The sequence below is a fragment of the Ictidomys tridecemlineatus genome, chromosome 1 (genome assembly GCF_052094955.1).
Source record: "Ictidomys tridecemlineatus isolate mIctTri1 chromosome 1, mIctTri1.hap1, whole genome shotgun sequence".
NCBI lineage: Eukaryota > Metazoa > Chordata > Mammalia > Rodentia > Sciuridae > Ictidomys > Ictidomys tridecemlineatus.
In genome coordinates this window covers 254527001-254551835 of record NC_135477.1, presented here as the reverse complement: position 1 = coordinate 254551835, position 24835 = coordinate 254527001, and the positions used below count along the sequence as shown (strand labels likewise).

Genomic DNA, 24835 nt, shown 5'->3' with positions numbered 1-24835 from the left:
AACCGGTCTTCACAGTCAACAAAGGCACTCACATGATTAGATTGATTGAGGGATGTCCATTTCTTTCCCACTTATTTACTGTTGCTAAGGTATTCCATCAAGTCTGATCTTTAGCATTCCATCCAAGACCATTAAATATTTTTAATTAGATACTTAAAAACAAATTTGAATAATCTATTTCAAATTGTATGTGTTTTGCTGACAGTTGCTTTCAGTTTTGAATAGGAACATGTCAAACCTTTAAATATCCTATAGCTCAGAGGCACCTGGCTGGAAATGATGATGTTCCTTTTCTGCATCCCAAAGTTTAGGGGATTAAAAAAAAATCTGTAGAAGAGGTGTTCTTTCAAAACGCATATCAGATGCACCTGAAATCTGCTTTTTTTTTTCTTTTTTGTCAGAATACTCAAAAATATATTGAGCTGGGTGTGGTGGTGCATGCCTGTAATCTCAGCAGCTTGGGAGGCTGAGGCAGGAGGATTGCAAGTTCAAAGCCAGCCTCAGCACTGGTGAGGTGCTAAGCAACTCAGTGAGACCCTGTCTCTAAATAAAATACAAAAGAGGCCTGAGGACATGGCTTGAGTGCCCCTGAGTTCAGTCTCTGGTACTCCCCTCCCCCAAAATATGTGGAATAGAACTCAACAACCAATCCCTGCATATTCCTTACTTTCAGGGACGATGGAGAAGAACATTACACTGTGTGCAGGGACCTTTTCACATGGAGGGAGCGGTGGTTAGTGGGGGTTGTCAGTCTAGCTGGATTAAGGGATGCCCAGGATTCAGAGACTTGTGGGTGTGTTGATAAGGAGGTTTCCAGAGGCCACTGGCACATGGGACAGCAGACTGAGTGGGACACCCACCTTGAATGTGGGTGACACCATCCAATGAGCTGGGGACCTGATGGGAAGAAGGTGGCAGAAGGAGGAAGCCAAAAAAGACACCAGCTCCGTTCTTCCTGAGCGGGTGCTTGGGTTGCTTCTGTAATCGACCAGTGGACGTGGACTCCGGCTCTTGGTTCTTCCAAAGCAGACTGACCAGTGATCTTCAGGGAGTTTCTGGACTTCAGACTGGGGCTCCGTCATTCATCTCCTTCCTTCTGGAGCTGCAGCTTCTGGGACTGGGCAGCTACTGGTCCCTCCGTCTCTCCAGCCTGTTGTGGAGTATCTGGCTTGTGGTTCTGAAAGTCACTCTAATGAATCCCTTTTTCATAAACACACACACATATGATTATATCACATATATGTGTACATACATAAACATACATAGAATATATATAATATGTGTACATATATAACCTGTTGGTTCTGTTCCAAAGCATTGCCCAGGAGGTGCTAATAGCCTTGACCTTGATGGTCTATTATTTTTAGGTGTAAGGGCTGCTATATAATTATGCAAAATTATTCCCTTGATCTCTTAATCACCAAAGGTGTCTCAAGGGTGCTTTTCTAGAGGTCCTACTCAGTGCGTATTAGCAGGCTGTAGGAGGGCCTATAGTTATTTCTCAAATCAGACCAGGGCAGTCTCACACACAGCTTTCTCTCAGGGCTCAAAATTCTACACAGGCAATGGGCAGCCGTCCTCTACCCTTCCCTCTTTCCCTTCCGGACTCGGCAGCTCTGCTTATCAGAAAGTGGCATCTGGTTTCCTTGATCCTGGCTGTGGCCTGGCTTGTGACTTGCACTGGCTCTAAGAGCGCAGCAGGTGTGCGGTGCAGCAGGCCTGGGCCTGGGCCTGCAGAGACCAGCAGATGTCTGTCACTCGCGCTCCCCCACTTCACCACGGGGCCAGGACCAGGACAGCCTATTGCAGGTGAGAGACCATGTGCACTAGAGTCGAACCGTCCCAGCCCAGGCCAGCCGAGACGGCCCGTCCCCAGCCACCCTGCCAGCAGACTGCAGGCTCCTGAGCCAGGCAAAGGGAGAACACGGGGCCTGGCCCATCAGAGTGCCACCCGCCTAACAACTGACAAACAGGGTGTTGTTAAGGCGCTGGATTTGGGGCATTTTGTTATCAACAAAATGCTAATTGATACAATACACATTTGGTAAATGTAGCTAATACTCTGTTGAGTTTTCCATTCAGCTCACCAAGGAAAGCTGGGCTTCTCCAGAGTGTGGCCCTGTCCCTTCCTGTGTGACTGTCCTCTCTAGTCCCTGCTGGGCCCTGCTCTCTGCTTAGTGAGGGCATCGATGGCTTCATAAGCACCGAACATCATCTGCTTTCTGCTCTTCATTACCAATACAGAAAAACAAACCTAAGAAGAGTCTTCCTACTGCAAGAAAGAACGGAACATAGCAAGTTCCCAGGGCCACACCAACCCCACACAGCAGACACAACGCGAGAGGTGACTCCACCCCGGAACCCTGTGTGGCATGCACGTGAGTCCTCATCCTCACGGTTGTCCCGGGCAAGCCCTGAAGTGCCGAGCACAGGGCAGCACAGGCTAAATGTGTGTGGAATGGAGCCGGATTAGAAGAGGAGACGCTCCTGCTAATTCTGGACTTGCTTCCTACGTGTGCCAGCTCCCTGCAGTTGGACCTCGGCCCCGCCAGGCCTCCCCTCTGAACGTGTTTCTTCTTCTGTGAAATAGGAGTGATCATGTGCTCTTCTTACCTCATTCATCATTGCAAGGATTAAACTAGATGGCACGTGTGAAAATGCCTGTACACTCCAAAGAACCACGTGAGGCAATGTAAAGCGCTGTGAGGATTGCTACTATTTTGAGCCCACAGTGGGAGACTGGACCTGGGAGAAATGGCAGATGGCCCGGGGTTGTGGGGCAGGAGGCTGACTTGTTTGCTTATCAGTGGAAAACACACTCTGACTCATACCAGAAAAGGAGCCTGGCAAACATTAAAAAAAAAAAAAAAATTGGAGAAAGCCAATGAGCCCACAGTTGGGATTTTGGACTGGGGTTTAGAAACATGAGTACCAGGAGGCTGACAACATTGGATGGAGTCCAGGAGAAGCAGCAGTCCCTCCAGAACAGAAGGTCCCACTCGCAAAGGAGTCAGCAGGAAACATGTGAGTCTGGCTCCCAGGACGCTGCGCTTGTTGGCCAAAGTTCTTCTGCAACCAAATGCACGAGGTTCCCCCCTGATGAGCATGAGGCTGAAAGCACAACCAGGAGACCAGAGTGAAGGTAGGCTTACGGCCCCTCAGAGGAAGCAAGAGGCTCTTCACGGGGCAGGCACAGTCGTGAGCATGCTCAGTGGAGATCACTGGTCACACGTTCAAAAATAAACGGTGGGCGGAAGCAATGCTGTGTGGAGAGTTTTGTATTATAAAGAGCAAACTTTACTCTTGGTCACCTGAAGAGAGTGAGTCAGAGTGACGAGGCGATTTTGGCTGGTTCCTTGGAATTCTCTCTGGAAAGCTTTAGTGGAAACACAACACAGCACAAATTAGAACAGCAATGACCATCATTTAAAAGGGCAGTAGCTTTCCACCCCACATGCACAGAGGGCTGTCCCTAAAGCACTTGCCTACCAGCCACCGTGTCCAAGAGGAAGGTGCTTCAGGACTATGTGACATTGAGAGACCCCCAGATCCCCCAACCAGGAATGGACCACTCGAGACACTGGATGCAAACCGCAGGAGGGTTTATTCTCACCCAGGCGCCTGTGGGTGCACAGCAAAACCTCAGCCGGAGCTTCGGTGACTGGCACACCCGGGCTCGGGGGTACAGAGTTTTTATAGGAAGCAGGGGGCAAGGTTTCAGCCTAGCACAGTAACAGTTATTCTATTGGTTTATCTAAGTTCCTCTAGGTCCAGCCCCTTAGGTCACCTGGGGGGTAAACTTGTTTTTTCCACTTTATGTTCTCAGAAAAGAAACCCATAAATTGCATCCTATTCTTTTAGTTCCTGTTTTTACTCTATTTGCTCAAGCTTGGCCTTCCCAGGATTATCTATATGGAACATCTGGTGGTGGCATTGTATAGAGCTTGGAGTGTTACGTGCAGCTGGGAAGTGCTATGTGCAGCTTGTGGGGTTTTAACATGGGGGTTGTACATGGGAACATCCTGTAGGGCACAGGGGTTAGAATTCCTAACATTGGGTTTGGGGCCCTGTAGTCCTTCAACATGCTCTGGTGGGTAAAGTTCACAGGGCCCGGCACAGGACCCCCCAACTCTACCCCAAGTCTGGGTGAAGAAAACAGTAAGAAATATACCAGACAAAGGGGAGCCCAAGCTTTTCATGCAAGCCAGAATTTCTAGCAGTTAGGGTGCTTTGGGCTGCAAGTAACAGACAAGCAAACAAAGAACCATTCAGGGTGAGGCCATTCATTTTCCCTTATGAGAAGTCCTGAGGCAGGTATGTACTAGGGTTGCTAATTCATCAGTTTAGCAAAATCATCTAGGTCTGAATCCATCCTGTCTCTCCTTTCTGTGGTGCTGGGAGGGTGATTTGGTTTATCCTTTTAGGCTGGCTACATAGGTGGCTGCTACAATTCCAGGCAGAACGTGCAGATGACGATATCTATATAGATGACAACTCATCAGTCCCTTTTTAAGATCAAGGAATGATTTCCCTGATGTTCCTCAGGGGATTTCCTCCCCTTGTATTTATGCATGACTGCATCTCTTCCTAAGCTGGATCAGTCAGGATATATATCACAAAGAATTGGCTCACACAATTATGGAGGCTGAGATGTCCCAAGATCTGCAGTTCTAAGGCCTATGATCTAGGAGAGCTAATGGTGTGATTTCTAGTGCAAGTGATTTCTAGGCAGGGAAGACCACTATCCCAGCTCAAAAACTCTCTCTCTCTCTTGTTCAACCTGTTGTTCTAGCCAGGCATCAGCAGATTGCACGAGGGCCATCTGCATTGGGAGGGGCCGTCTGCTTCACTCAATCTACAGATTCAGATGCTAACCTTACCCAGAAACACCCTTGTAGACATACCCAGAAATGATGATTAACCAAACATCTGGACACCCCTTGACCCATTTAATTCGATGCATAAAATTAACCATCACACAAGACTAATATCAGTCACAAGTGACTGTCAGACTAATCAAGATCCATGCTGGGACTTGAGAGGGAAGCCAGCCTCTGGAAACACAGGCCTTCCAATCCCTGAACACAGCTGGGATTCTGCTGTTAGGTAAAGAGAGGAAGAGCTGTTGGGTAGCTGCATCCCTCTGGTCCTTATGACTCTTAGACGAGGCACCCCAACTGCAATACGTAACAGATGCTATTAGTGCCATTGCCGTAGCTGACACTTGTTGGGCAGTTATGTCTACTCTTGGTGCAGAGGTAATGTCCAGGAAGATGACACTGCAGAGCTGTCATCCCATTCAATCATCTCAGCTGCCTGGAGCTCCAAGTCATCGACTTTTCTTGTTCAGGGAGGAGAGAGGAGAGTTTAGTACCTGAATGTCCTTGGAAGAGTCCAGGGTGAATCTTTGTTATACCAAACTTCTCTGTATAAATACCTGTTTTGCTATGCTTCTGTTGAATTCCTATTTTTCTTTTCTTTCTAGTTGTTAACCTTACCTATCACCACCATGATTTCTACCTGGGTTGGTTTCTTAGATTGTGTCTTTAGCATAGGTGCCCAGAACTTCAGGAGTCAAGTGATGTGAAAATCAGCCCAGAGGGAAAACCCTTTGAAGCTCTATGGTTATTTTTTTATTTTTTTTTGACTTTTTGAACACATAGTTCTGCAACAAAATTGCAAGCAATACTGAAATTCTGTGAAACACAAGTTTGCTTTCCACTCTGGACCCTGCCCAGATCAACTCACCCATTAATCCCCTCCTGTTTATTAATGAGCTATTAGTAAGCCAAGGTGCAGGCTAGTTTCATGCTGGCTCTTGGAGTTCTATGCAGTTGTCTCTGGTTCCTTCCATCGCACACCCCCAACACCACCAGCGGCTGAGTGCCAACCAGCCGTCTTCACAAAACCTTTGACCTCTTCCTTCCCTGTCCACAGCTGATAATCTTGGATCCATTGTGCCAGCCTCTATTGGTCTCACTGACTTCATTGCCTCCTTCCTGGTCTTTCTTCCATCTTCTGTAAGAATGTTTCTTGCACAGATTATGTTATGGGCTGAACTGTGCCCTCCCACCGCATCTTCGTGTTGAAGTTCTACCCAGAACCATATAATGGGACTATATTTGGACGTGGAGCTCATGAAGTTTAAATGAGGTGTTTAGGGAAGATTCTAATCCAATATGGCTGGATCAAAAAGAGATTAGGACAGACATTTGCAGAGGAAAGACCTTGTAAAGACACAGAAAGAAGATAGCCATTGGCAAGCCAAGGTAAGGCTGCAAAAGAAACCAACCCTACTGACACCCTGATGTTAAACATTTCTAGACTCCAGAAATGGGGGAAAACAAATGTCTAGTGTCTAAATTTTCCAGTTGGTATCACTTTGTTATAGCAGCCCTACCAAACTCATACTGTCTACCTATAACAAAGTCACTCATTGAAAGGACACTTGTTTCTTAACAGAGAGGCCAATTTCTCATCAGGTCTCTCAGGGCCCTGCTGCTCTGACACTAGCCTGCCTTTCTATCTTCTCTGCCTCTTGTTCATGCTCCCTGCTCTAGTGCCCCCCAAACAGACTTAATCAGGCTGTGCTTCCCTGCCTTAGTGCCTTTGCACAGGATCTTCCCTCTACATAAAACAGTTCTGCATTTCCAGACACAATCTCCCATTCCTATGTTCTGAAATCACATGGATCCCTCCGACCTTGGTGCCAATTCCTTTATAACTCCATATGCTCTACCAAAGCCACAATCAAGCAGAATCGCTCTTTCACCTCCTCTGAAGCACTTTGTAAAATTCCAATTAAAGATAAAACATAAGAAAAACAAGAAGCACAAAAATGCTACTTCTCTCCCAAACTCTTGCAAAAAACAGGGGAAAAAAGAAAAAAAAAACACTTTCTTCTAATTTCTGCAAAAGAAAAATGAGATCGGAAACTCTGAGCCATGTGGAATCCAGCAGGGCCGATTATTTCCCCTAGTGAGCCTCAAGGCAGCAAGAATTTGTCCCTTGCTTTTCTTTCTTTCTGTCTTCCCTCATCTGTCCCTGAGCGAGGCTTGCTGTCGGGGACTGAGCAGGCTCTCTCAGGCTCCCTGAGCTCCCGGATGCACAGCATATCAGAATGCAGGAGAAGTTGTGCGGGAAGGGAAAGGGGCCACGCAGCGGCATCGACATTCACTGGGGACGAGGAGGCTGGTGTCCTCAGGATGCTGCATTCTGCGGCTCAGTGGAGAGGAGCGTTTGGCGTCCTGTCCCCAGGGTCTGCCTGACAGTGTGTCCAGTTCTCTGGCTCCTTTCGGGGGCTGCCCTGGTGTCTGCTGTCAAGGCCCTGAGTTTTCTGGAGAGCCCGAGACGCCAGGACAGGGTGGAGTCAGGATCTGCAGTCGCACAGGGATGGGGCAGGGGCCTCCTGGCTGCGAAGGGCCCTGGGTCCCCAAAGGTGTTTTATGGATGCCCAGTGACTTCAGTTGGGTTCCCCGGATGAAGCACGGGACGGGCGCCTGTGCCAGGGATTGAAGAAGCCATTGTTCTGAGAAGGGAGGGGGCTGAGGAAGGGTACTGTTGGGGGTGGGGCTAAGTGGAGGGGGACTCCCTGGGTCTGCCCCAGCTGGGTCCCAAAGGAGCGCCACAAGGTGGACCGTACCACACCCATGGTCCCCTCTTGTATCTCCATGTTTGGTCATTTGTCACCGGCCATGGAGGTACCGAGGTGGGTCTTCCCACCAGGACAAGAGGAACAGTCCCCAGAGTGAAGGAGCAGCTGCGTTCATCTACTCCAGGGCTGTCAGCACAAAGCACCTTCAGGATGCTTGGGACCAGCCGTGTGGAGGTTTCGGATATTTTTTAAAATTTTGAAAGACTAGTATGAATGTCATAAGAAATCTTGGGATGGGATTCGCGACCAAACACAAAACGCATTTATGTTTCACATGTCCTTCTTTGCACGGCCTGAAGGCAATTTGATACAAAAAGTCCTAGGTGTCGGCATTTTGACTGAAAGCCATAGGTGAGGTCAGGTGCTGACTTTCCCAGTTGCGTTGTTATATCGGTGCTGAAAATGTTTCAGACTCCGGAGCATTTTGGACTTTGGATTAGGGACAGTCAACCTGTACTGGGCTTTGGATGCTTCAACAACTGACTGTGTCCCCTCACCATCTGGAGGCTGGGAGTCGGAGGTCCAGTCCTGATGGGGATGGTTTCTTCCGGGGCTGCCCTCTTCAGCTCGCAGATGACCTTCCCGCTGCAGGTTCTCACTACATCCTCCCTCTGTACGTGTGTGTCCAAATTTCCCCTTTTGTTGGAACACCAAGTACATCGTGTTGGGGTGGACTCCAAAGACCTCACTTTAACTCATTTGTCACTCTAAAGGCCCTACTTCCCAATAAGGTCCCATCCTGAAACACCAGGGTTAGAACTCCAACACAGGAAGGTTGTGGGCAGGGACACCAGCCGCTGGGGGATGGGCGTGCCCCCCAGGTGGTTCAGAGGACCGGAAGTCCTGCTCCATGCAGACCCTGCAGAGCAAGCGCCAGTGCTGGGTGCGCTTCACGGTTCACACTGGTTTCCCCGGGCAACATCTTGTCACATACGGCCGCCTCTCGGGTGGGGTGGACAGTTCTAGAAAGCCCTGTGGCCATCAGCACTCACCTCTTAGCACAGATTAGTTTCAGAAGATCACTTTTTCTTTACAAAGACGTAGCATGACCAAGAAGCAGAGTGGAGAGACTGGGTGAAGGGAAAGTGAGAGCAAAGGGGGAAGCTTTTCTGACTGGCCGAGTTTGCCTCCGGCCAGCTGGGCAGAAAGGAGGCCCAGGGCAGGCCAATGGAGGCTCTGGTAGGAGGGAACAAAAAGCTGCAGGGACCAAGAAGCAACTGTCTTTGTGGAAACAAACCAGTGGAAGACGTAGGATCAGCCTTAGGAAAGGGGATGGCGAGGGGGCAGGTCCCGGCAGTCGGGTCCTAAAGCTTGGGTTTGCTCACTCTCATGGACGGGCGGCTGCAGTTAAAGCACCTCCTCTTTTCTACCTGTTGCTGTACAGGGGTCAGGGGTGAGGGGAAGCTCCTGGCCTTCCCTTAAGAACAAAGAGTAGGACCATTTTTTTCTGATGGATGACCCTTCCGTTATGGGGCTGGGTGTGGGGTCTTACTGGGTGGACACATATTTTGGAGGCATCTTTGTTGTGAGAGGAGGCTGCATCGGACAGGAAACGTGGGCTCAGGGGCCGGAAAGGAAAGCTAGAGGTGGGAATGGAATAATGCAGCACAGAGGGTTTTGTGCCTTCAAAACCTGCTTGGAGCAATTTCAGTTATTTACTAGGCATTTAAAATAAGGGGTGTGCTGGACTGAGGATATAGCTCAGTGACAGATCACTTGCCTAGCCTGTGTGAGGTCCTGAGTTCAATCCAATAGAACAAAACATAGATCTATATGTAGAGAAACGATAGATAGATGAAATGAGGCATCTATATCATATCATGCACACACCAGACAGCAATGCTGGTGCTCTTTCCCCGTCACCTCACCTGTGTTATGTGCCTGTGTTTCTTCCCCAAGTGCTCATTGCAAGCACAAAGCAAACAAGCCCCTGGGGGTTTCTGGGTGGCGTCCCTCCCTAACCTCAGGTTCCCTCCACCTCTTGGTCTTCACACACTTGTTTGCTGGAGCAGATGCATGTTTATCCTCCAGAGCCGAGTTTTGAGGGTTTCACCCTGTTGGGCTTTTAAGCTGCCCAGGCATCCACTGTGCTTTCTGTGAAGGGACGGGTGGATGGACGGAGAGGGCTGATCAGACTCTGATTTGGGGTATATGACACGGTTGCATGATACGTGCTAGGTGAACTTCCTTTCTGTAGAGTCACAAAGATTGCTCTTCTGATTGGACAGCAAGGATGAGCTAGGTTCTCCAGCCCTCTAGTAAGGGTGCTAACCCTACTCTTACCTCATCACCTCACCCCTACTTAAAGACCGCACCCTTCTATGGCCGACTTGGATCTCAGGTTCTACCATAAGAATTTGAGGAAGATAAATATATTCAAACCATAGCATTTGCTGATTTTAATAGCAATGAGTTGATTACCAAACATTCTCCACGGTAATCCAAAGTATTTTTGTTATGCACTTAGGGATTTAACCATATGTAACATGTTTGGTATCTCCAACCTGGCTGACCCCTGAAAATTTTTAAAACATTTTTTTTATTGAGATATGTAGTTCACATGCAGTACAGTTCATTCATTTAAAGGATACAATTCAATGGTTTTTAGTATATTAAGAATTGTGCAACCATCACCACAATCAATTTTAGAATACTTTTGTCAGTCCCCAAAGAAACTCTGTGCCCATTAGCCCTCATTCCCTGTCTCTCTCTAACTACCTTCTCCTCCCTAGAGCCCTAGGCCCCCTACAGCAGAAAACCACTAATCTACCTTTAGCCCAGAAATTTACATAAATGGAATAAGAGGGCATCTTTTATAGCTGGCCACTTTCACTTAGAAAAACATTTTGAAAGTAATCTTCATTGCAGCATGAATCCAGTGTTTCATTTTTTAAAAATTGCAGAGTGACATCCATTCTGTGGGTGTTCTATGGACCATCACTTTCATTTACTGTCCCCCTGGGTCATGGGCACATCTTGCCTCAGTGTCTCTTGGCCAGCTTGACAGCATTCTTGCTTTCTGATGTGATAAAACGTTCCAGAATCTCCCGGCACATGTCTGCTCCAGGCCTAGAAGAGCCTATTCTCCAAGGTGCACCTCTTCCCTTGAGTGGGAAATGGACTGTCAAGATCAAAGTCTGGGTGCTGGGAAGCCCTTAGCTGCTGGGATATCCACCGATGACAGGACTTGCAGCAGATGCAGCCAAAAACATCTTTTGCTTTGTTTACTTGATTGTTTTTTGCTATTTATAATAAACTATGTGGAGTTCATCCTGGAACTTCTAGTTCAAATGTAGGGACATGGTGTTCTTACTTAGCCTCATCAACCTTACCTTTTTTTTTCTTTTTTATGGTGGTGCTAGAGAACAAACCCATGGTTTTTATTTTTGCACTCTAAGATTCCAGGTTCACAGTGAACCAACATAACCACTCATTTTTGTATTATCTCATAACACACACACACATACAAGTTTCAGTCCACAATGCCAACACTTGCAGGAGCAATATTTTGACTGAAAACAGTTTATGATTTGCTAGCGGTTGCTCTTTCCTCACAGAAGTGCTGCTGGGATATTGGTTTGCAATGCATTTTAACAGCATGGTGAACAGCTCCTCTGGGTGATTATGCTCTTAACCGGACACTATCTAATTCCATTTGGTTCACTTTACTTTTTTTTTTTTTTTAAGAATTTTTAAGCTGTTTTTATTATGTATTAAAGTTAAATCTACAAAATAAGATTTGTCCAAAGAAGCTTAGCTTCTCTTCCTATCCCTTCTATTGTATTCCCTCATCTTTCTGTAGACAACCACTTACAGACATTTATCTTCCCAGGTCTTTTTAAAAATTTTAAGGAAATTCTCTCTACATTCACACCCCCCTCCTTTCCTAATCTATTATAGTTGCTGTTTTTCACTTTGCTTTTTTCACTTGACCATAAATATCAGAGATTTATGGAAAACTTTCTCATTCTTTTTGACAGCTGCATAACCCTAGTACTGGGCAGTACTGTAGCACAGTTAATTCACCAGGCACTCCACAGATGGACAATCTGGTTGTCTTAAGTCTTGTGCATCTCACAATTGGAGCTGCAATGAATTGAATTTACATTTTGAAATTTACATTTTCAAATTTTTGCCAGTATATTAGTGAGTTAGGTCCCAGAAGTGGGCTAGCTAGGCTGGAAAGCCTTATATTGTCGAATCTGGATATTTTCCAATGCATTAATTCATTTAGGGTTGTAAAATGGTGATACTTAAATCCCAACACTCTTTATTAATTAATTAGAATAGTTCTATGAAGAGAGATTTCCTTTTACCACATCTCAGCCCAAATACCTGCTGGTTCACAACAGTGAAGGTTCTCAGGCACATTCCAGAGGTGACAATGAAGGTTTTTGTCTGTATGAATCACAAGCATATAAGTTTAGCCATATTTGGTGTATTTCAATACATTGGTATCTTTTCATAATTTTAACTTGCATTCCTCTTATGAGACAGGTAAAAAAAAGTTGAATATCTTCCCATGTGTCGAAGAGTCAGTTGCATTGATTATTTGTTTTTTCCACAAAGTAAGTGTTCATATTTCTAGATTTTTTTTCAGTCAAGTTTTTTTTTGTCTTGTATCAAAACCTTTTTATGAGTTAAGTCTATTGATGGATATATGAACTTTTCCCTTCGTATATCATCTGCCTTTTTACTTATGCTTTTTTTTTCCATAATTTTTTTTAGTAATACAACTAATCAATCTTATTGCTTCTAGACACTAAACCACATTTACTAAGGTTTTCTTCGTTCTCAGGTTAATGATGAATATGCCCAGTTTTTTTTTTCTAGGACCTAATGGTTTTCTTTTGGTTTTCCATTTAAATATGCAACAATAGAAACTTATCCTAGCATATAGCATCAGTAGATTCCACTTTGTTTCCCATGGGGCTAGCTTTGCTCTACTGACTTAAGATGTGCTCTTTCTTGTCTACTAAATTTTCATAGTCATGTGAGTCTGTCTCTGGATTTTCTCTTCTGCATCCTGTCTATCGGAGCACCCACAGGAAGCTTCTTAAAGGATAGATCCATCACAGTGTGTTCTGACATCCCAGAGGTCTGGCTCCTCCCTCTCCCCCACAGCTCTTCTTTCTTAGGGTGTTAGTTATACTTGCTTGTTTGTTATTCCAAATGAACTCTTTCATCAGTCTATCTGCCCCCAAACAAAAACCTGGGAATTTAAGAAAATTTAGATTGCATTAAATTTATTTATTAACTTGACAAATCCAATAACTTTTTAAATGCAGAGTCCCTTCAAAGAACACAGGTTGGCTTGGCACCTGTGTTCTAGTCTGCTTTTGTACCTTCCATGAGTGTTTTGTGGTTTTATGGAAGATTAATAATTAATAAATGAAGTGTTTTATGGTTTTTTTCACATAGGGTTTGGACCCTCTTTTGTAAAATCCACACCTAAGTTTTTCTTCCTTTCCTTTCCCCCCAAAGGCATATACAGGGGTTTGTTTATGAAAGTAGGTACATATTCAAAGGGTCATAGGGGGCTCTCAAGAGAGACACTGTGGGGTAAAGCAAGGAACGCATGTTCAAGGGAGAATGCCGGCCAGGTTTTTATGATGTGCACTTATTTTTCTCTGATAATTTTAAACTTGCTTCCTCACTAAATTCTCTTAGGGCCATAGTGTCTTTCCTTTTGATTCTTTTGAATTTTCCACATATGTAATCGAAAAGTGAAAAAAGGTGTTTTATATTAGCAACTCGAAGAAATGTTCGAAATTTGAATCTCTGAGACAGTGCAGTGCGCCTCTTGGGGCTGGGATTGTGGCTCAGCGGTAGAGCGCTTGCCTAGCACGGGCGGGACCCAGGCTCGATCCTCAGCACCACATAAAAATAAAAGCATTGTGTTGTGTCCATCTACACCTAAAGAATAAATATTAAAAGAAAGAAAGAAAGAAAGAAAGAAAGAAAGAAAGAAAGAAAGAAAGAAAGAAAGAAAGAAAGAAAGAAAGAAAGAAAGAAAGAGTGCCTCTTAGGAACCGTGTGAATGCAGTCGATGCAATTGCCAAAACTTGTGGGAAGCATATGAGGAAAAATATCGGCATGGAAAGCAAACAGAGCTTTTTAAGATTTGCTGTTTTATTGGTTATTACCGTCACATAATAGCAGCATTCATGGCCGTATTTGTACATGCACCTGATGTGATTCCATCAGTCACGTTCCCCAGCCTCTTTCCTCCCTCCTGCCAATGTGCCTGCTCTACTCTATGGATCTCCCTTCTATTATTGTCATCATTATTTTAATTGGTGCATTATAATATTTACAAGAGTGGGATTTGTTGTGGTATAACAGACGATGACAGCTTTTTTAGGTGTTCATCTTGCAATCTCCAACTCATAAGGCCAGAGAAACGTTACAAAACGATGTCATTGTTTTCTTGGTCCCTCGGACAGCCCTTTCTTCCTGTCTCCTTTACTGTGTTTTCTTAGGAGAGTCACTGCAGCTTGCAGGGCCTGCTTTCCTCACGGATTCTCTACCTTTCCACCGTTTAGGGCTCCTTTCAGCTCCTCTTTACTCTTCTGCTTGTGTCTCCTGTTTCTGCTTCTCTAATTTTTGCCATGTTTTTGTTTATGTTTCCATTGGAAAGAACATTGGACTATAATCAGGACTAAACAAAAAACATCCACTGCAGGACAGGTCTTAAAAATATGTGCAAATATTTCCAGACATGTCTTTTTATTTTATTTCTGGGGGGGAAAAAAAAGAGTATTTTTGTTTTGTTTTGTTTTGGTGCAAAGGACCTAGCACATAGCACAGCTTTTCCTGAACGTCATAGGTAATAAGAATGATGGTGAAGATCTCCATCTGTGGGCAGCTCCTCAGCGCCAGGTACACTGCCAGACACGGAGCTAGAAACTCGTCCACTCCAGGGACCGCTCACCCTGCTGTGCACAAAAGGAAACCTCGGCTCTCACTGAACTTACCTTCCAGGAGGAGGACAGAAAATTATGAAATGAATCCACAGACTGAAGAGGATCTTCTGCAGCTCTGACTTTTCTAGAAAGTGGAGGTTTGGGCCGTGCGAGGCTGGGGCTGGGAGAATGTAGAACGAGGACACAGAGGTTGAAGGTGAGCTGGAAAGGGGTGTGGCAGGTGGCAGGTTCTCATGCACAGGAGTCCTGGGGAAGGGGCTCCCGAGGATGAGTGTCCAGGAATATTCACAAGAGACATTCCTCAGTCTGGCCCCTTGCCATCTTCGCTGTCTACTGGGAAACTTCTCCCCATGGAAGTGAACTTCCTCACACTCCCAGATCATGCTTTCTGGTGGCCTGTCAGAAAGCCAGACCACTTTGCTGAGAAGGTGACAGGGCAGGGATGACGCATTGACCAAGGGGAAAAAAGGAGGCAGTGGTGACCAAGGGGAGGACAGTTTGTAAGAGGGTGAGTCTCGTCACATGAACTCAGAGAGGTAAAGGGGTGGTGGTGGAGGGCTTCTAAGTTCCCAGGAAGACACTGGCTTTGACCTGGTAGGTGACGGGGAACCACTGGGAGAGGGCCTGGAGCACAGCGCTGACCCTTCTGACTTGTGTTTTCACAGGCACCAAAGCCCTGCACAGGCAGTGATTCATCCTCAAGGACGTAAAAAACTTCCTGGTAGTCACACAGAGAGGGTGGTGGAGCTAGGATGTGATCCCAGGTATGAGGCTGAGGTCCCCGCTGTGCCTACGAGGAGCATTTCCTGCCTGATCTACTAGTTGCATATATTTTTTTTTTTGTTATTTGTGTCTCTTTTACATCTCCTTTTCAGGTCTGTGCATTTCTGGTTGGCGGAGAATGAAGCTGTGCTCAGTCTGTATTTTTTCCTTCATGCCCCAAAATTCGTATTCATTTCTGCCATGGGCAGGACACCATAAATTGCACCATGAACGATAAAGGAGGTGGACAGCGAGGGACTTTCTCTTAAGATATTTATAGGCTGGCTATGAAGAGAAGACAGGATTTGTCTTTAAATTGTTTAAATCCAATGATTTCCACTTTTGGCGGGGGGGGGGGGGGCTGGGGGTTCTTGCTTGTTTCATTTAATTATCTGAAAGAAAATTGCTATTTCTTTTTCAAGAACAACCCTATCCAAGAACCAGAAGCAGATAAAATATGGGATTCCCTCTTTGATTTTATAGATTTTGACTTCCAGCTTGACTGTTCCGTTACGGCTCCCCACCCCTAAGCCTTGCAAGCCCAACCTGTGATCAGGAAATCCAGCTGCGCGCTTTCTAGGTCTCGCCTCATTGCCAGGAATAAAGATCCGGCAATCCCTGCTTAACTGACAGTGTTACCAGTGACACCTGAGGCCCAGCAGAAACCAGCTCAGCACTTCTGCCGCAGCTGAGCTGCAGCGTCTGGGCAGCAGGTGGGTAAGTGTTCAGTGCCAGAAGCTGCGTCTCTCTCCTTGATGAGGAGATGTGACAGCCGAGTGGGGGGTTCTGGGTCAGGAGACACTGCCGTCTCCCTTCCACTGCTCTTTCAGATATTCTGAGGACTTGAGCCCGAGAGCTGTGCCCTTGGAGCCCCTGCAGGAGGCCAGGAAAGCATCACATTTTAGGGGAACCAGCTCCAGATGAGGATCACAGGTTTGAGGTCTACCCTGGTCACCATCTGTCTATGGGGTGTGTGCCCTCCAAGAAACGATTCGTGGAGTCCTCCCATTTTGTGTACCCCACACATTTGGGTCTTGCAGAGTCCACAGGGGAAGCCAACAGGATCATACGTGGCCTTTGCCACTCCTAAATTTCCTGTTTGAAAGCCCATCTGTGTTCACCTGAGTTGGCCTCTGTGGCCATGTGACTATGCAGTCCCTCTGGCTCTACAGATCAGAATAACCCCTCTGTATTTGTCAGCTTTTTGTTGCTGTGACCAAAAGCCCTGACAAGAACAACTTCGAGGAGGAAAAGTTTATTTTGGCCCACGGTTTCAGAGGTTCAGTCCGTGGTTGGTCAACTCTATTGCTGTGGGTCTGAGATGAGCAGATCATCAAGGCAGGAGGACGGACACTCTATGGGAAATCGGTCACCTTATGGCAGCCAGGAAGCCGAGCTTGTGGGTGGAGCCAGGAGCAGAGCCTAATCCCCAGTTACACCCCCAGCGACCTACTAGCATGCCCACCTGCCAACAGTTTCCACCGAGTAATCCGTTCAGATTATCAATCCATCAAGTACATGAATCCACTGATTGGGTTCCAGCTCTCAAAACCTAATCACTTCATTCTGAACATTGCTTCGCTGTCTAACACCTGAGCTCTTTGGGGGATACCTCATTTCCAAACCACAGCACCCACTCATGGTCCTTCCAGAAGTGTATGATGACCTTCACTGAGCCAGGTTGTTCTCCACGTTCTTCCCCTCCAGCCAGTGGAACTCTGTGCAGATTCCTGACAGCTGTTCTTCACATTCTGCAGTTCTGGAGCTGCCACCCTTTGCACACCACAACTGCTTCTCACCTGGCTATGTGTGCAAGCCATTCGTTCACTCAGTCCTCCAGTTAGTACATAAGTGTCAAGAACTGATTGCTGCCCGGTGTTGTGACACCTAGCACCCATCCTGCCCCTTGGGAGGCTGATGTCTCAGGGCAATTGTCTTTATGCCTGTTGCTTTCCTATGTGAATATCTTTGTTGTAATAATTTTACAAAAGAGTAAACATTTCATGGTAGTATGGGCTCTTTACTGATCAATTTTCTATATCGTAAAAATCTCCAAGATTCAATATTAGAAGTCATTATAACTAGGAAGTCCTGACTTATTTATCTGTAAAAATCGACTTAGTGGGCTGGGGTTGTGTTTCAGTGGTAGAATGCTCACCTCACACGTTTGAGACCCTGAGTTCAATCCTCAACACCATATAAAAATAAATAAACAAAATAAGGACATTATGTCCATGTATAACTAAAAACAAAATTTTAAAAAATCTACTTAGTAATGGTGAATTCCCCTCTTCCAGGTACCAAAAATGATAGAAACGAGACTACTTTTCATTTCTTTCTTCCTCCTCTTCCTCTTTCCTTCCTTCTTCTTTTTCATTTTCATTTCATTTTGTAGCCCAAGTTCCTCTGGGCTACAAAAACAGAAGCAATAGTGGTATCAGTTTCTGAAATAAGACTTTAGATATAACTGCTATTTTATCTAGGTGAAAGTTTCTACTGAGAACAAAATGCACTTGAAATTTGCAAAAGTTGGCCTGTGAATAGTTTTGTGTTGAGTTTGAAAAACTTACAATTCATTTTTTAAATGTTAAATTGAATTTATATATGTACTACCAAATAGTATGCAAGTATAAGAATCTAGTTATTTTCAATTCTCAATATCAATTCATTTTATTTGTTATTCAAATGTATTTCTGTCAATTCAAGTTTAATTAAATATTTTTGTGTGTGAACAAAGTAAATACCAAATGAAGGTGATGGGTGAATCATGGGAGTAGAAAGGTAGCAAGATTTGGGATGAAGGTCTTAACAGGGAGTCTACCCTGTAGCATTTCTTCCCATGAGAACAGCCCCACTTCTATCCATAATCATTATATTTCAGATTTCTTATCTTGTGTGTGTGTGTGTGTGTGTGTACATGTGTGAGATCACACAGAGCAGAACCAATGCAGACAACTTCACCTCCTACCACCTTGGAAATCAGCAGGCATCTTAGAGTTGACAGGGTATGTTCTGGATTTGATAAAATATGGCTAGTGGTCTGGATTGCAGGAGTCTTCTATCCATGTATGGTCATGCATGTAGTATGTACTTATGTCCTCTGTCTTAGTGAACTGAATTTATCTGCTAAAATGTTTTCCAGTGCCTTTAAATCTAAAGGTCTCGGAGAAACTATATTTGGGCTCTCAGAGCATTCTCAGGTGTGATGACTCCCACGGGGCCAACTTATTTCTAGGACTATCCAACAGTGAGGAAATACCTTAGATTCCACTAAACCCAAGGATGGAGAATGACTCCTGGGGTCTTCAGGTTGTCTTCCAAAGCATCTCTTGAGTGCCTACCATGTGCACTAAGGGTACGGTGGTGAGCAAGGCAGGTGAGAATCTCTGCTCTGGTGCAATGAGGTTCTAGAATGCTGGCTTGGGTGTCCACTCCTTGATGCAGCATCAACCTTCAGTAGGAGTGCCAAGATGTTGTTTCCTTTCTTTCTTGGTCAGGATCACAACCTTGAAATGACGGGCAGGCCCAGCGTCTTCGCATTTACTCCTCAGCCGGCTCTTCTGTCCCTTGATGTTGTTTTCTTGCTGCAAAACTTTTGTCATGATGCACTGGAAAAAGACATGTGGTTGTTCCTATCAGGAGCCTGGCTGGAAGAGCTGCAGCAGACGTCTGTACACATTAGAGTCTAAGAAAGTGTTCCCAATCCTTTAAGAAAACCATTACTTGGCTCACTGCAAGCTAATTGCATTTGTTCAGTCAAGGTGAAAATGGATGCAGATAGGATGAGCTAAGAAATATCCTACTGTTAAATCACAAAATAAAGCCACTTGTTCAGGAGACTCTATGGCCCGGGATACAGTTTTTACCAAGAAGTGGGAAATTGCTTGGTAAATTTCTCTTTTCTGCTTAACTAACTCCTTTAATTAATTTTTACTGACCTACTCCTCCTTCAACACAAAAGGTGTGAATAGATAAAGAATTGGTCTTGCAGACCTTCCTTCCAAAGTCAAAAAGTAAAGAGGGAGATGGATTCGTTCTCTTTCAATTTGGGATAGAGCTTTGGTGTGTTAAGATCTGCAACTTGTAATTAGCCTCAATGGTACAATGTTATCTCATTATCTCATTATTTCTACTTTGGCATGATAAGAGCTTATGTTTTAGATAAAATGCCAAGATGGGATTAATGACTAAAGCAAGGAGAATCAAGTTTTAATGAGAAAAGTACACAACATCAAGATAAAACTTTGTGTGATGTCTCTACTTAAAGGAGACAGGCTAAAGCTCTAGCACCATTTCTTGTATCTTGAAGAGCCACCCTATCTACTAGTTTGATCAGATGGCACCATATTGTCATCTTTTCGTTAGTAAACATAAGGTGTAGTGTCATTTAGAAACTTGTTTCCATGTGGTAGAAATTATAATTGGTTCTAGAGGTGTTGAGTTTTTTTTTTTTTTGTGTGTGTGTGTGTTTGTGCAAGATGTTAATGCTGATCACCAGGGAAGCCAGCGGTCCAGACCACTATGGTTCACTAATCTTATCATCCCTGAAATTTATCAGTGACCTGGAGAAAAATTCCTATTGAATGTCCAAATTGTTGTGTTATATTGTCCAACAGATGGATAGTACAGAGAGATAGATATACAAGATTATCAATCAGTGATCAGATACTTAGTTTAATGAAGAATTTATTTTACTAGTAATACTGTAATTTATCATTTTAAATTGGCCTTGATGTTAATCTAGCTTTCATTTAAGCAAAGAACACTTATCAGCCTGCAGGACCCTTCTCCCAGTTAATTAGGAAGGACACAGGTAATAAATATTACCTGTTTAAATATTTAAATATTCTTTGAGCAGAGTTCAAACATGCCGAAAGCAGGGAACACCCAGGGTTAGACTCCTGGGATGACAGCCCTGAGCCTGGCCTTCCAGGTGGCTGGTTAACCAGAGTGAAGTCTGCAGCACAGGTCAGGGCCTTTGTGAGGGAAAGGGACCGTCCCTCATTTTCAGCATCCTGTAGGGCCTCTGACAACAGGACAACTGAGAGTTTGCTAACTCCTAAGACTGCCTGTGGGATAGGTTTCATGAACTGTGTGTTCCATCTCCAATGGAGTGGCCTCCAGTTCCACAGGACAGGAAGGCAGGTGACAGCTTCAGGTCAGGGACAAATGGGTACCCATCTTCCTTATGTCACCAGGCAGGGCCTCCCCTTATGAGAAAGGCACTGCTGAATTTGGCAGCTCATGGGAACATTGAGGCTGAGGGTGATCAACTACCCAAAATGCTGCTTAAGACCCCAAATGGAGATGTTCTGGATATACTGGAAAGAGCTTCTCACCTTGTCAGAAGGACATCTATACTTTGCATAGCTATCATCCATTTCCCTACCTACTTCCCTATCTATCAGTATATGTATATGTATGTATGTTTACACATATGTGTACATATGCATATGTATACATACAGACAGATATGCTTCATAGGGCTGACTTTGAAATGTTTGCTGCCTTGTTAGTTTTAGCCTTAGGACTATTCCATTGTTAAAAGAGAAAAGAACTGTAAAAATACTTGGGCTAACAGTCTCTTCAAAATTCTCTTGTGTATAAAAGCCTATTCTCTGCATTGTAATTTGAAACTGATGATGGTGTTGCTGTTGACCAAATCTGACACCTAGCACAGGAGTGTCTGAAGTGAACTGGAGACATTATCAGCATTTATGCTTTTCAGAATTTTAACGATTCAGTAAAGGGTGGAGACAGGCTCTCTAAATCGCAGCACAACTGAAAATTCCCCTTCTTCCTGGGTAGCAAGGCCCATCTGTTTTTAAACAGCGAGGGAGCTGCTGACACTTTATTAAGCTGTTGTTTTACTTAAATTGCAGTTGTCCAAAGTGACGCTTCCCCTCCACGCCTGCTTTCCAAAGTGCAGTAACCATAACTACTTCTTATTTGAGAAATTGCATGTGGCTACCCTTCCAGTTGGTTAATACAGGGAGTCAATATTTTTGCTTTATTTTAAAGCATCACAGCGTGGGGCTGTTTTTCTTGGCTTTTCACGTTTTCTGCCTCTTTTTTTCCTTTCTTCCTGATACAAGAGTAGTTATGCTAAAATTTGATTTCTGGGAGAGAACATGGCTGCCAGCGAAGAGGCAGCACATACAATGCCTCCGTGGTAAGGGGATCAGAGAGACTCATTAATACACCCACATGCGTCCTGCTGGGAAACTTCAAGCAAATTTCCTCTGAAAGGAGACCTTCCTGGAACTAGTAAGTTTAATAGGAGGTGTCAGATTGTTACAAAATACTGAATCTCGGCAACCCAGAGCAGGGGCACAGTCCCGCCAGGGGCCGCCGAATGGCCGCTGCCTACACATTGCAGTGAGCATAGGAGCGGACACTAACCGCCTGGACCCCCGCGGGCGGGCTCTGTGAACCCAAGCCGACCGCTGCCCACACGCTGCAGCATTCGTGGGAACGGTCGTTGCCTGCCTGGGTCCCCACGAGCTGGCTCTGTGAATCCCAGCCGGCGCAGGGCACACGCTGCATTGTTCTTGGGAACCATTGCTGCCCGCCTGGATCCCCGCGGGCGGGCCTGTGAACCCAAGCTGATCGCCGCCCACAAGCGGCAGCGAGTTTAGGAGCAGGAGCGACCCGCCCCGGGTCCCTGCGAGCTGGCTCTGTGAATCCCAGCCGGCGCAGGGCACACGCTGCATTGTTCTTGGGAACCATTGCTGCCCGCCTGGATCCCCTCGGGCGGGCTGGTGAACCCAAGCTGACCGCCGCCCACAAGCGGCAGCGAGTTTAGGAGCAGGAGCAACCCGCCCCGGGTCCCCGCGAGCTGGCCCTGTGAATCCCAGCCGGCGCAGGGCACACGCTGCATTGTTCTTGGGAACCATTGCTGCCCGCCTGGACCCCCGCAGGCGGGCCCTGTGAACCCAAGCCGACCGCCGCCCACACGCCCACACGTGGCAGCGAGTTTAGGAACAGGAGCGACCTGCCCCGGGTCCCCGCGAGCTGGCTCTGTGAATCCCATCCGGCGCAGGCTACACGCTGCATTGTTCTTGGGAACCATTGCTGCCTGCCTGGATCCCCGCGGGCGGGCCCTGTGAACCCAAGCCGACCGCCGCCCACACGCTGCAGCGAGTTTAGGAGTAGGAGCAGCCAGCCTGGGTCCCCGCAGCCTGGCTTTGTGAACCGCCCACACGTAACATCAAACTTGGGAGCAGTTGCTGGCTGTCTGCCTGTCCCCCCCCCCTCCCCCCGGCTGGCTTGGTGAACCTCATCCAGCCGCTGCTCACACGGCACAGTGAACTTGGGAGCCGGCGCTGCCTGCTTGGCTGCTTGGGCCCCCGCAGACCAGCTCTGTGAACCGACGCTGGCTACCGCCAAGCAACCGCTGCCTACACCCTTGCAGTGAGTGGGGGAGCAGGCGCTGCCTGCCCGGCCCCGAGGACTCGACTCTGTGAACCTCCTCTGGCGGTTTGGAGCTGCAGACGACCACCCTCCACCTGCCAACCCAGTGCTGCAAACGACCCCTGATCAGCTCTGAAAAAGGCCCCGCCCACACAGTGAACAGCAGGAATGGAGACCCGCCTAATCCGGGAGGAAGTACCGCTGCACAGTGATTGACTCCCGCCTACTGAGAGGAGAAACTTGGCCCGGTGGGCATAGCTCCACCCACTGGAAGAGCAGTTAATTGAACTCTAGGACTGCATTTATAAATTTTTTTTTTTTTTTTTTTGCTGTCTTTTTAAATGTTTTTTAATCCATCTTATTTTATTTTATTCTATTTTTTAAATCTCATTTTCCATTTCTACTATTATTATTTTTCTTTAAATCCCTTTTAATCTTCTATTTTTTTCTATCCTTCTTTTCTCCTGTCTTTACATCTCTTTTTAATTTTCTTACTCCCCCTTCCTTGAATTCTACCTGCTTACTCTTATTCTCTTTAGTGACTTCTACCCATCCCTTCTAATACCTTTCCTCCCAAGCTTCAAATATATTTATAGGAGTAAACAGTAACTCAGCAGTCAAACAGAACAAGAAACAATATGAACAGCATGAAAAAGCAAGGAAGAAAAGGAGTGCAAACAATGCAGGGCAGCCTAAATATTCAAGAGGATATAGAACCACCAGAAAAATGGTCATATAAAGAACTCATGGAACACCTGAGACAGATGGAACGGAACCTTAAAGAGGATACAAGACAGCAAATTCAAGCAGCGAAAGAACACATTGAGAATGTATTACACAAACAGATAAAGGAAGAAGTTAAGCATCTTTATCAGGAGATAGAGACTATAAAAAAGAATCAAACCATAATCTTAGAAATGAAGGAAACTATAAACCAAATTAAAAACTCAAATGAGAGTATCATTAATAGAGTGGAGCAAGTAGAAGCTAGAACATCAGATAATGAAGACAAAATATACCATCTGGAAAAGAGACTAGCCATCTCAGATAGGCTAGTTAAAAATCATGAGAGAAGCATACAAGAGATATGTGATAATATAAAAAAACCAAATTTAAGAGTCATTGGGATAGAGGAAGGGATAGAGATTCAAACAAGGGGAATGAGTAATCTACTAGATGAAATAATCACAGAAAACTTTCCAGAATTAAAAAAGGAAACAGATATTCAAATTGTAGATGCATACAGGACACCGAACATACAAAATCACAGTAGACCAACGCCAAGACACATTGTTATGAAGATATCCAATATACAGAACAAAGAGAAAATATTAAAAGCTACAAGAGAAAAGAGAAAGATTACATTCAGGGGTAAAACAATAAGGTTAACAACGGACTTCTCAACTCAGACGCTGAAAGCGAGAAGATCCTGGAATAACGTATTTCAAACACTGAAAGACAATGGATGCCAACCAAGAATTCTGTACCCAGCAAAATTAAGCTTCAGATACGACAATGAAATAAGAATCTTTCACGATAAACAAAAACTAAAAGAATTTGCAGCCAGAAAACCAGCGTTGCAAAGCATCTTGAGCAAAACACTTCACGAGGAAGAAATGGAAAACAATAACCAAAGCCAACAGTGGGAAGTACCTCAGTAAAGACAGACGGAGGGGGGAAAACTAATCATGGTGAAACAAACGCAATTAAAAAAATAAAAATAAAAAAATGAGATAAATAATCAAATATGGCTGTAAGTACAAACCATATATCAATAGTAACTCTAAACATTAATGGTTTAAACACTCCAATAAAGCGACATAGGCTGGTAACATGGATCAAAAAAACAAATCCAACAATATGCTGTCTCCAGGAGACTCACCTGACTGGAAAAGACATACACAGGCTGAAGGTGAAAGGTTGGGAAAAAATATACCATGCACACGCTCCTCGCAAGCAAGCAGGGGTGGCCATCCTCATATCGAATAAAATCGACTTCAAGACTAAGTTAATCCAAAGGGATAAGGAAGGACATTATATACTGTTAAAAGGAACCATTAAACAACAAGACATAACAATT

The 24835-nt window shown here is 45.3% G+C and overlaps 1 protein-coding gene and 2 long non-coding RNA genes across 14 annotated transcripts in view; all 3 read left to right on the top strand.

Moving 5' to 3' along the window:
* Ankrd33b (ankyrin repeat domain 33B) overlaps positions 1 to 24835 on the top strand; it is a 255262-nt gene that overhangs the window by 175840 nt on the left and 54587 nt on the right. The gene's annotated exons all lie outside the window — the stretch shown is intronic.
* LOC144365654 (uncharacterized) lies at positions 1637 to 15689 on the top strand. 2 transcript variants are annotated; one of them, XR_013424354.1, is made up of 4 exons: positions 1637 to 3142; positions 14484 to 14776; positions 15246 to 15344; positions 15456 to 15689. It is a non-coding gene; the product is annotated as an uncharacterized LOC144365654 (long non-coding RNA). The 2 variants fall into 2 exon arrangements; XR_013424353.1 differs by having other exon boundaries at positions 15246 to 15689.
* LOC144365652 (uncharacterized) lies at positions 15712 to 17351 on the top strand. The gene is made up of 2 exons (XR_013424351.1): positions 15712 to 16055; positions 16173 to 17351. It is a non-coding gene; the product is annotated as an uncharacterized LOC144365652 (long non-coding RNA).